The sequence below is a fragment of the Acipenser ruthenus genome, chromosome 24 (genome assembly GCF_902713425.1).
Source record: "Acipenser ruthenus chromosome 24, fAciRut3.2 maternal haplotype, whole genome shotgun sequence".
Classification (NCBI taxonomy): domain Eukaryota; kingdom Metazoa; phylum Chordata; class Actinopteri; order Acipenseriformes; family Acipenseridae; genus Acipenser; species Acipenser ruthenus.
Genome location: NC_081212.1, coordinates 542501 through 552093, shown reverse-complemented (window position 1 = coordinate 552093; position 9593 = coordinate 542501).

Genomic DNA, 9593 nt, shown 5'->3' with positions numbered 1-9593 from the left:
GCGATACTTGTATAATATCAGATCTTTGATGATATAGGATACTGTTATCTCTGCACATTATACAAATATAATGAGGTCTTCAAAATAATGTTTTGCAGCAGTGTGGAGTAGTGGTTAGGGCTCTGGACTCTTGACCGGAGGGTCGTGGGTTCAATCCCAGGTGGGGGACACTGCTGCTGTACCCTTGAGCAAGATACTTTACCTAGATTGCTCCAGTAAAAACCCAACTGTATAAATAGCTAATTGTATGTACTGTTATAGTGCTGATGTCTCGTCAATGACATGTTCTACTAGATCAGTAGATTATATAGATAGATAGATAGATAGGTAGATAGATAGATAGATACTGTATAGATGTACACATACTGCATAAAATCTTTAATGCATTTACTGTAGCTTTCATTAGTGTATTAGTGCATATCATTAAGATATGACTGGGTCCTCACAATTGCAGTGGAGCTGTCCCGGGGTCTTGTAAAGGCTAGAGCAGGGTCTGGCAGGGTTATTGTTCCCCTTTGACACCTCCGCAGCTCCTCTTGATGGCCGGGGCTCAGGCCTCCCCCTCTGTGACCTTCACTTGCCCCTCACACCTCTGGATCAGGAGTCAAGGTGAGAAGCGACCCTGCCCGCTGTCGGACACTTTTATTTACAGCCTTCTCAATCCTGCAGCTCCATCCAGCCGTTCAAGGGGGTTCACACCAGGCAAATGTGGTGAAGACAAACAAATGAAATATATGACCAGAAACTAAAAACAGAAAAGGGGGTCACAGCCTTTTGACCTTCTAAACTCGTTAAATGCAAGAATATACCGGAATGAGCCTCATATCTACGTACCTTCTATCTGCTATCTGAGGATCACCAACGCGAAGCGATCAGAGCTCTTAACTGTCAAGGCTGAGATAATGCTCACACGTCACACACAGTACCCATGCGGAGAGGTTTATTTGAAAGAGGTGTCAGCCCTGAGAATGCTCACAGTGCTGGCTGTTACTGACTTGGAAAATGGAGCTGCAATCCAGACACCTTGTAGAACATTCATCTCCCTCCTACTAATGGGAGAGAACGCTAGAATGAGGCATTTTAATTGCACCCTAATTTTCGAAGATAGCAGCTGCTGCATCGCTGTCTGTCTCGAGCACATACATGGAACTTTAGTATCTCAACTGTGGCCCACGCCACAAGCTTGATCTAGCAGGCAATCTCAAAACGAGGGATATTTAGAGCATGGAGATTCATCTGGTCCTGGGCAAGCTCCCATTGCCATGGCTTGCTCTATCCCTGCACTGTAGAGAAGCTGTTAGGTCCATTCTCAATCAGTGCTGCCAGTCCAACACCAGCTCACACAGGTATCTGTATATCAGAGTTGTGGAACCGCAATGAAAGTCTGCAGATCTCGCGTGACTAACATGCACAACTGTAGAGGCATTAAGCCAGCATGTTTGCACAGCGTACTGCATGTACTGTGGTGGCATAGTATATGCAGTGCATACTGATCGGTGAGCTTTTGGATTGCAACTTAAATCGAAAGCATTGTGGTCTGTCTCACTGCCACCGGTAATCATCTTCACCTAAATAAATGTCTTATTAAAAACAAAATGTGCTCATATGTGTGTGTGCTAAATTGAAATTGCTTGTTTGAATCTCAAGTCAAATGTGAAAGAATTCTCTGACAGAGCACCGATAGCCCGGTGCAGAATAAGATGATTTGCTCTGTATTATATAATGCATGTGCTGATTTTATGTGACTAAAGAGAGCGCTGTGAAATGTGTTCTTATTTATATGCAGTTATTCAGGTATGAAGTAAATTCCAATTACTTCTTTAGAGTTCTATTTAACATGGGGGAAATATGACAGAGCCTCTGTGTTTTCACAGCCCCTTGTAAACCTGTTAACCAGTAAAGTGCTAAACATCAGCGGAGATGATGAGTTCTACCTGCTCTATTTAATTATACATATAATAAAGAACCTCTTCTGTAAAACACGCTGTTGTGGACACTAAACTGAATGCATAAAACGAGTAGCACACCGTGTTTGCCAATGCACCAAGCCTCCAGTGGACGCGGTAATGCAACTCAGATCTGCAGCAGCTTGACGAGGACTTGCAGGAACACAGTTAGGACTCACAGGTGCAGAATGCAGGAGATTATACCGAGGAGCCACGTCCAAGACAAGACAAGATCCTCGGAAAACAAGAAGCAAGTCCATAGCTCTCTGTGTTTCTGTTGAATACACGCCAGTATGTTCATCATTTTGAACACTAAGAGCATTGTTTGAATGGTATTCACAGTGATTCATTCAGTGCATTTGATTTGAGTGTCTGCATGGGTTTTACACTCCTCTCTACATGACTCAGAATGGTATATTTCCTAGAATTAACCCAAACATGTGTCATAATCTTACTGTATGCACACATTAATTAGCTGGGTGCATGTGAATGCTTTCTGGTAATTATCTATAGTATGTATCCAGGTAAGAAACCCCATTGAGCCTACAAATCTGTGCCTTCCCTTAGAAATGTTTACCACTGTCAATTATGTAGTTTCACCATGCTATTTATACTGTGCATTTACCATAGTTCACCATGGTTTACCGTGCTTTTTAATATGCTTTACCATTCCTCTCTGGGTTTTCCAGTGCTTACCTATAGTGTACCATGCTTTCACTGTGCTTTTCCTATGGGAAACTTTCATAAGGGCTGTTTTGAAAAGATTGGCGTGATACATGCATTTATCTTCTTATTTACCTGTCCAGCAATAATTTAAAAAAACAAACAAACAAAACAATAAAGCATTATTAAGATGTGTTGAAAATGTAAGGACCGTGCCATTTGAAAATCAGTGTGATTCAAGAGTCAAAGGAAATACGAAATGGAATATGAAATTACAGAAAATGTGATTACAGCATGATTGTATTACCTTGATGATGTAAATATGAGATGCCTTGTCATTTCAGCACAGTGGCAATGGGCTCCAAGTGTCCACATCGGTTTAAAGACAGCAGCTATAGCATATATAGAGGATGCACTACCAGCACCAGACCCGGATTACAGGTTAGTGCGAGTCAGACTTGCTGAAGGGACAGGTGCCCATTCTAAATCATCATCTTACATGGCTGTCCATTGTGTTTATTATGCGTTCTGTCCCTAACCTGATCCTGCTGCTCGGGTTGCTGTAACCGGTGACGCTGTTTGAAAACGACTGGAATGATGTCATTTCAATGCTGAAATATGACGTTTCATTTACGAACAGGTTTAACAAACGCCCAGACAAGCACAGCTATAGAAAAGACAAACAGAAAAGAATCCCCCCCCCCTCACAATGTTTAGCAGAGCCCTTTCCCTTCACATTGATTCATCGCCCGCCCAGGAACCTGTATTGCTATTATGCAGATTCCCATAGCGATTTAATCCACAGGTCCAGCTAGCAGCTCGAACAAGCAGATATATTTATATCCCCTCGCCCAAATCCCAGCGAGGCTCCCATCGGTCCTAAATCCCCGCTGCGCCCCCCTGTAAAACCCTGCTGACACTCAGCAACCCCAAACAGCCGCCTCTTGCCTATGCATTAGCCATCTATCCCAGCTCCCTGACACCTCTCCAACATAAACCCGTAAGGTCACAGTAAAATATCACTCTCCTGGCGAAAATAAAGCTTTGTCTCCCTCCTGATCTATAGGATATCAAATAAAGCCGTGGCTTTGATAGTGGCTTTCCGGTGTGCAGGGGTGCTTTCCGCGCACACAATGAAGATAGACGAGGTGGGATTGCCTCGGCCTCTCGTGGTTTACCTCTCTCTCTCTCTCTCTCTCTCTCTCTCTCTCTCTCTCTCTCTCTCTCTCTCTCTCTCTCATTCGTTCTTTCTCTTTTCCATGATGCTATATTATTATTCAGTGTCTTTTTCACCCCCGTTTTCCCTTGTATTTTTTTTTATCAGTGCTGTAGTTTGGACACAGTCAGTTATTAGTCGGTTTGTTAATCTTGTTATTCTGCAGTTCTGAATTTACTGCATCCAGAAATCAGTAGTGTTTACTGCTGCCAGTGACTTCCTTTTTCCAAGTCTCTTCAGATATTTGTACTGCCTAACGCTGCATCCCAATCGCGTCCCTCTCACAACAGCCCCTGCTGCTTCTGGTTTTCAGCTGGTTGTCTGTATTCACGTTGTAAATGTATATTTATTGAATTGCATCGTGTGTCAGATTGCGTGCCTGGGTCGTCATCACGTTAGTCTGTTCGGTATTGCAGCCTTCACTTCATTCCCTTCCAGTATTTCAATGTTCATGGTTTGCAAGCCACGTACCAGCTCTTACTGCGGCTCCAGGACTTGCGTTGCATAGAATGGATAAATGAATAAAGCATGCTTTCTGTTTGTCCCGTTAATTGTTTTCGTTTGTTTAACTATTTTTCTGTTGTTATTTCTTTCCCTCTTAATTATAGGGATTCCAAATGTGAGCCATCGAATTCAGGTTCTATTTAGAACTCTGGTTTCACGTTGATCCCATTCTAGAACCCTCTGTTATATATATGCACAGTCGTTCTGCTTATTTTTTATAATAATAATAATAATAATAATAATAATAATAATAATAATAATAATAATAATTGTCATTTTGGAATTCATTATAATTAAATCTTCCAAACTTTCACGCTATCGCGACCTGTTTTTAATTCCTCCCCCGGCCTCCCGTATCAGCTCCCCGCAGCAGCGGCGCTGGTGCCCGGATCACAGCGCACAGATCTCTTCTTGCAGAACGCAGCGGTATCTCGTGGTTTCAGCACTGTAGCGGCTCCCTGGAGCATTCCACCAGGCGCGATAATATCTCAAAGGGAGTGGTTATCACCGAACATTATATTATAATCATTAGTGATTCTAGCCCTTTCACCTTTATTGCAGAATAGACATTCGGTGCCATTAATCTAAACTACAACAGCCGTCCCCCACCGTTTCCATTTCTCTGAGTTTGCTATCCGTGTTAGTTTTAATCGGGAAAAAGGGAGGTAGCAAAAAAATAAAAAAATAAAAACAATAAACGTGATTTGGGTGGAAAGTAAGCTCAAGAACGCAGGTCCCCTAAAACACCCTACTTAAATACAATCCAGAAACGAGAAGGGGTTTGGAAAGGTATTGCATACTGCTGCATTGTTCGACAGGACCTCAGACATGACCATGGTTCTGTATCTAGCGATGCTGCTGCATGTAGGGTCAGTGTATTAGATATAAGCAGCTGTCAGTAAAATTAGTTCCTCTGTGAAATATAAGATACATCCATTAAAACAGATGCTAATACCCTATTAATAACACTCCCTAAGAGTGTCATAGTGACATACTTACAAGTGCTGATTGAAAAAAATAATAACTATAAGTTCAAATGTAACCTTCCCTATAAAAATGAATATGCACAGAAATACTATCGCAGTGTTTGAAACGCACACGCATTGGTATTCAACTAACGCTGATGCGGGAAGCGGGTCCCTTTGGGTTCATTCATTTAAACCCCAAAAAGTAACCCCCCAAAAACAGTTTTGTTATAGCTATCGGCCAAAAAGCGCAGCGCCACCAGCATTGCAATTTAATTCTATATCAACCAAGGCTGAGCTATAATGTATTTATTAAGTGATGCTGAAACAGCATGAGGTGTCACGGAAAGCAGTTAACAAATAACCCTTAAACAGAATGAAGACGCGATTCGATTCCACTCCCGCGTCACGCAGCTTTAATGCACGCCAGTGCGTTCTCATGACACGTTTAAAACGAGGCGCTCTGCTCTGGGCATTATCACGCCCCTCTGATCCGAACGGGTTTCAGTGGGACGGGGTGTGGGCTTGAAATGTGTATGCATGTAATCATGCGTGGGGTGTCGCATGGCGTCCCCAAATAAACCCTCAATAATCAATACTGTTGTACATATTTATACACCGACTGTGTGTATGACAACACACATTAACATGCACCTTACTGGGGTTTTTAATACAACGTGGTTTTATCACAGATATAATTCTGTTGTCACCGAATTATTATAGATTATACAACTGTATTAAGCAAATTGTTTAAATGTAGAAAAAATAAATTTGATTTAATTTTTTTCTTTTTTTTAGTAATCTGAAACTAAAAATATAGTAAGTATACATTTTTGACAGCGCTTTGCATTTTTGGAATAGGAGACACCAAAAGTAACGTGCTTATGCTGTACACAATCTTTTGTATCGAAATAAAAACACGATTTCTGGCAGCAGGAAGACAAACAACAAGTTCAATCGCAGACTTTATCCAGGGCATTGAGATGATCAATCCGGGACGCAATCAGTAATATTTATTATCTGAGAGTGCGTGATACAGGATGCGGGATTACCCGCATTGTGTAAGCTTTTATCGTTCCCGTGAATCCACAGACTGCTGTCTTTTTTGGAGCGCTGCATTAAAAGGTAAACGCAGTTATTTTCTTGAAATCCTTACCCAGGGATGAATGAGGTTGGTAGCGTTGAAAACATTTCTGTTGGTGAAGCTCACAGTTTACACGCAGCAAATGCATTCATAAAGAAAACTGTAGCTAGACCTAGAGACGGGCAGGGATGTACCAGGTCGTCTTTATATCTATAGCAATGACTTTCAAAGAAAAAAAAAAAGAAAAACATTATTGGTATTTATTTTTATGTTTTAAAAAAAGGGAAAATTAATTGTTCAGCAGTAAAGGAGATTTTAATGTCAGTTTTATTGTAAACTCCACAATCTATGCAGATTAACTAAGATTATTATTATCATTACTATTATTTTGTATTGTGTGTGTGTATACCTATATACACCCCCCCCCCCCCCCCCCCCCCCCCCGGCCCGGCCCGGGATATCGCACAAGAACTGCTGGTAAGAGAGAGAGAGAGCTCGAGGGGATGCTGTCTCGCGTAGTTGATCAAAGGCTCGGCCAGCGCTAATATTTCTCACTTTATTACAGAGTGTCACCCGGGTCTTTACATGCATGGCGATCAGAAAGATAGGAGCGCAAACCCCTGCCGGATAGGAGAGGTTAGGGTCACGTGTATTACTGAAAATAGAGGGAGAGAGAGAGAGAGAGAGAGAGAGAGAGAGAGAGAGAGAGAGAGAGAGAGAGAGAGAGAGAAACCTTGTTATATATATATATATATATATATATATATATATATATATATATATATATATATATATAGCCCAGTAAAGCACACGGTTACAAACTTTTCAACTTGTCTGAGAAGCGAGAGCTTGTATGCTGCATTACGTTTGTTTAATTTTGTATCATTGGGTTTATTGATTTTAGCAAATAGAGAAATGCATTATCACCGTATTATTATTATTATTATTATTATTATTATTATTATTATTATTATTATTATTATTACAATCCCATTTTAAAAGTTTCAATGAATGTAGCGTTTTGCTAAATGTAATGTAACTCTTTACTGTGGATGTATTTATTTTCTGGTACTTTTACAATATTTATTTTAATTTTTTTTTTTTTTTTTTGCTGTTGCTGTGGAGACATCACTGTAATATAAATAGCAGTAGTAACGTCTTAATATTTCTTATTATTGAGTAATATCCGGATTAGCTGGATTAGTTTAGCAAAACAAACCAATGTATTTGATAAGCACACTAATTCTAATGAGTGTACTGACGATACAATGAAACAAGAACGCTTATGCTTTCATTATAATTCGGGTATATGTGCAGGTTTAATTGTGATATACCATCAGCAGAAGACAATATTAAACAATACATTAGATACGCTTGTTCGATAAAGAATTTTATATATATATATTGTTGCTCTTGAAATCAGAGTTCTCCAAACTAGTTAAGTGAAATGCAATGTCAAATGGAATTGCGTTTTATTTGACTAGTTTGGAGAACTCTGACCCGACCATTCCCCACATGCCCTCCAACACAAACACATGTCATGTAAACATGAAACAAGAACTCAATGAACTTGGATTTCCAAGAAATCCTGAGAACCTGAACCGCGTAGTGAACCCGTGACATTTATTATTATTATTATTATTATTATTATTATTATTATTATTATTATTATTATTATTATTATTATTATTATTATTTATTTCTTAGCAGGCGTCCTTATCCAGGGCGACTTACAGTCATAAACAATTTACGCGTCTCATGGAGTTAATTGGGGGGATTTGAGCCACTTCTAATCTTTATACAGTATAAATTAAACGAAATAGCTGCTCCAGAAAGAACGTTAATTATGGTTCCCCTTTTTTGTGTAGGCTCTAAAAAAGAACTTTTCTTATATACTGAACGAAGAAGGGTTATGTGTAATGGATTCGATATGGAGCTGAAGAGTTCGAAATAGAACCATTAAGGGTTCCATAAATGGATGCTTCACTGGAACCAGCATGTGTACCTTTACCCAAGGATACATGTATCAATTGCGTACTGCCGTGAATCATGTTGTATGTGGCTGTCGCTATGTTGCATACTCTATATATTTAATGGATATTGTTTTTTTGTTGCACTATATTCCTCGCCTGTGTGAAGCATTGTTGGTATTGCATATTGAAGATAAATAACGCGCCAGAAATGGTAAAAAAAAAGAATACTTTGAAATAATTCCACATTACGGTGTTTAAATTCGCAACATTCCCTTCAGTTATTCCTAAGAAAAACTCATAATAAACAGCAGGCCACCGGAGAATGATGCAATAATAATAATAATAATAATAATAATAATAATAATAATAATAATAATAATAATAATAATAATAATAATAATAATAATAATAATAATAATGTGAAGTAGTACATACAGTGCAGTGAATAATATTCCTAAAGCCGCTGTAACGCCCGTCCTTAGAGCCGAGGTATTCTTCAATCGATAGCTCCCTCTAGTTTTTGAGAGTCACTGGCTGTTAGATTTTTTTTCTCATGTTTTGATGGAGAGGCGAGGGGTCTGGCTACAGATTGCTTTATTCGTGTCTATTCTTGTGTCGCGCTTTTTCGAATATCTATTTAAGTTATTCACTACATAAGTATTAATGTATGCCAAGCACATTTATAGCAGGTGTTTTTCATTCAGAAACAGTCGGTACTCAACGGCTATAAAAGCTTGTAGAACACTTTAGGTTCTGTTTGGAGAGAAACACGCTCATGTTTAAATACCTGCCCACGGTGCGTTAATGCTGATAATCCGGGCATTGTTGTGAATTGCTGTGGAATGTGTTCAGAGCTAAGGTTTGCTTCATACCAATTCCATGGAAATCACGTGTAGACTCAAAAAAAAACATTACAATTAATGATAGTGACACTTATTAGATTGTCAAAAGCAAAAGGCCTCACATTTTGGGACAAGTTATGCCACAACATGCTCCAAAAATATAGTTTACCTAAATAGTCTCATCACTAGAAAACTGTACCTCCCCTTTTCATTACTATTGTAATGTAAATATAGTTTATCAACAGACAGTCTCATCACTAGAAAACTGTACCTCCCCTTTTCATTACTATAATTTATAATGTAAATATAGTTTATCAACAGACAGTCTCATCACTAGAAAACTGTACCTCCCCTTTTCATTACTATAATTTATAATGTAAATATAGTGCTAACATCTTGT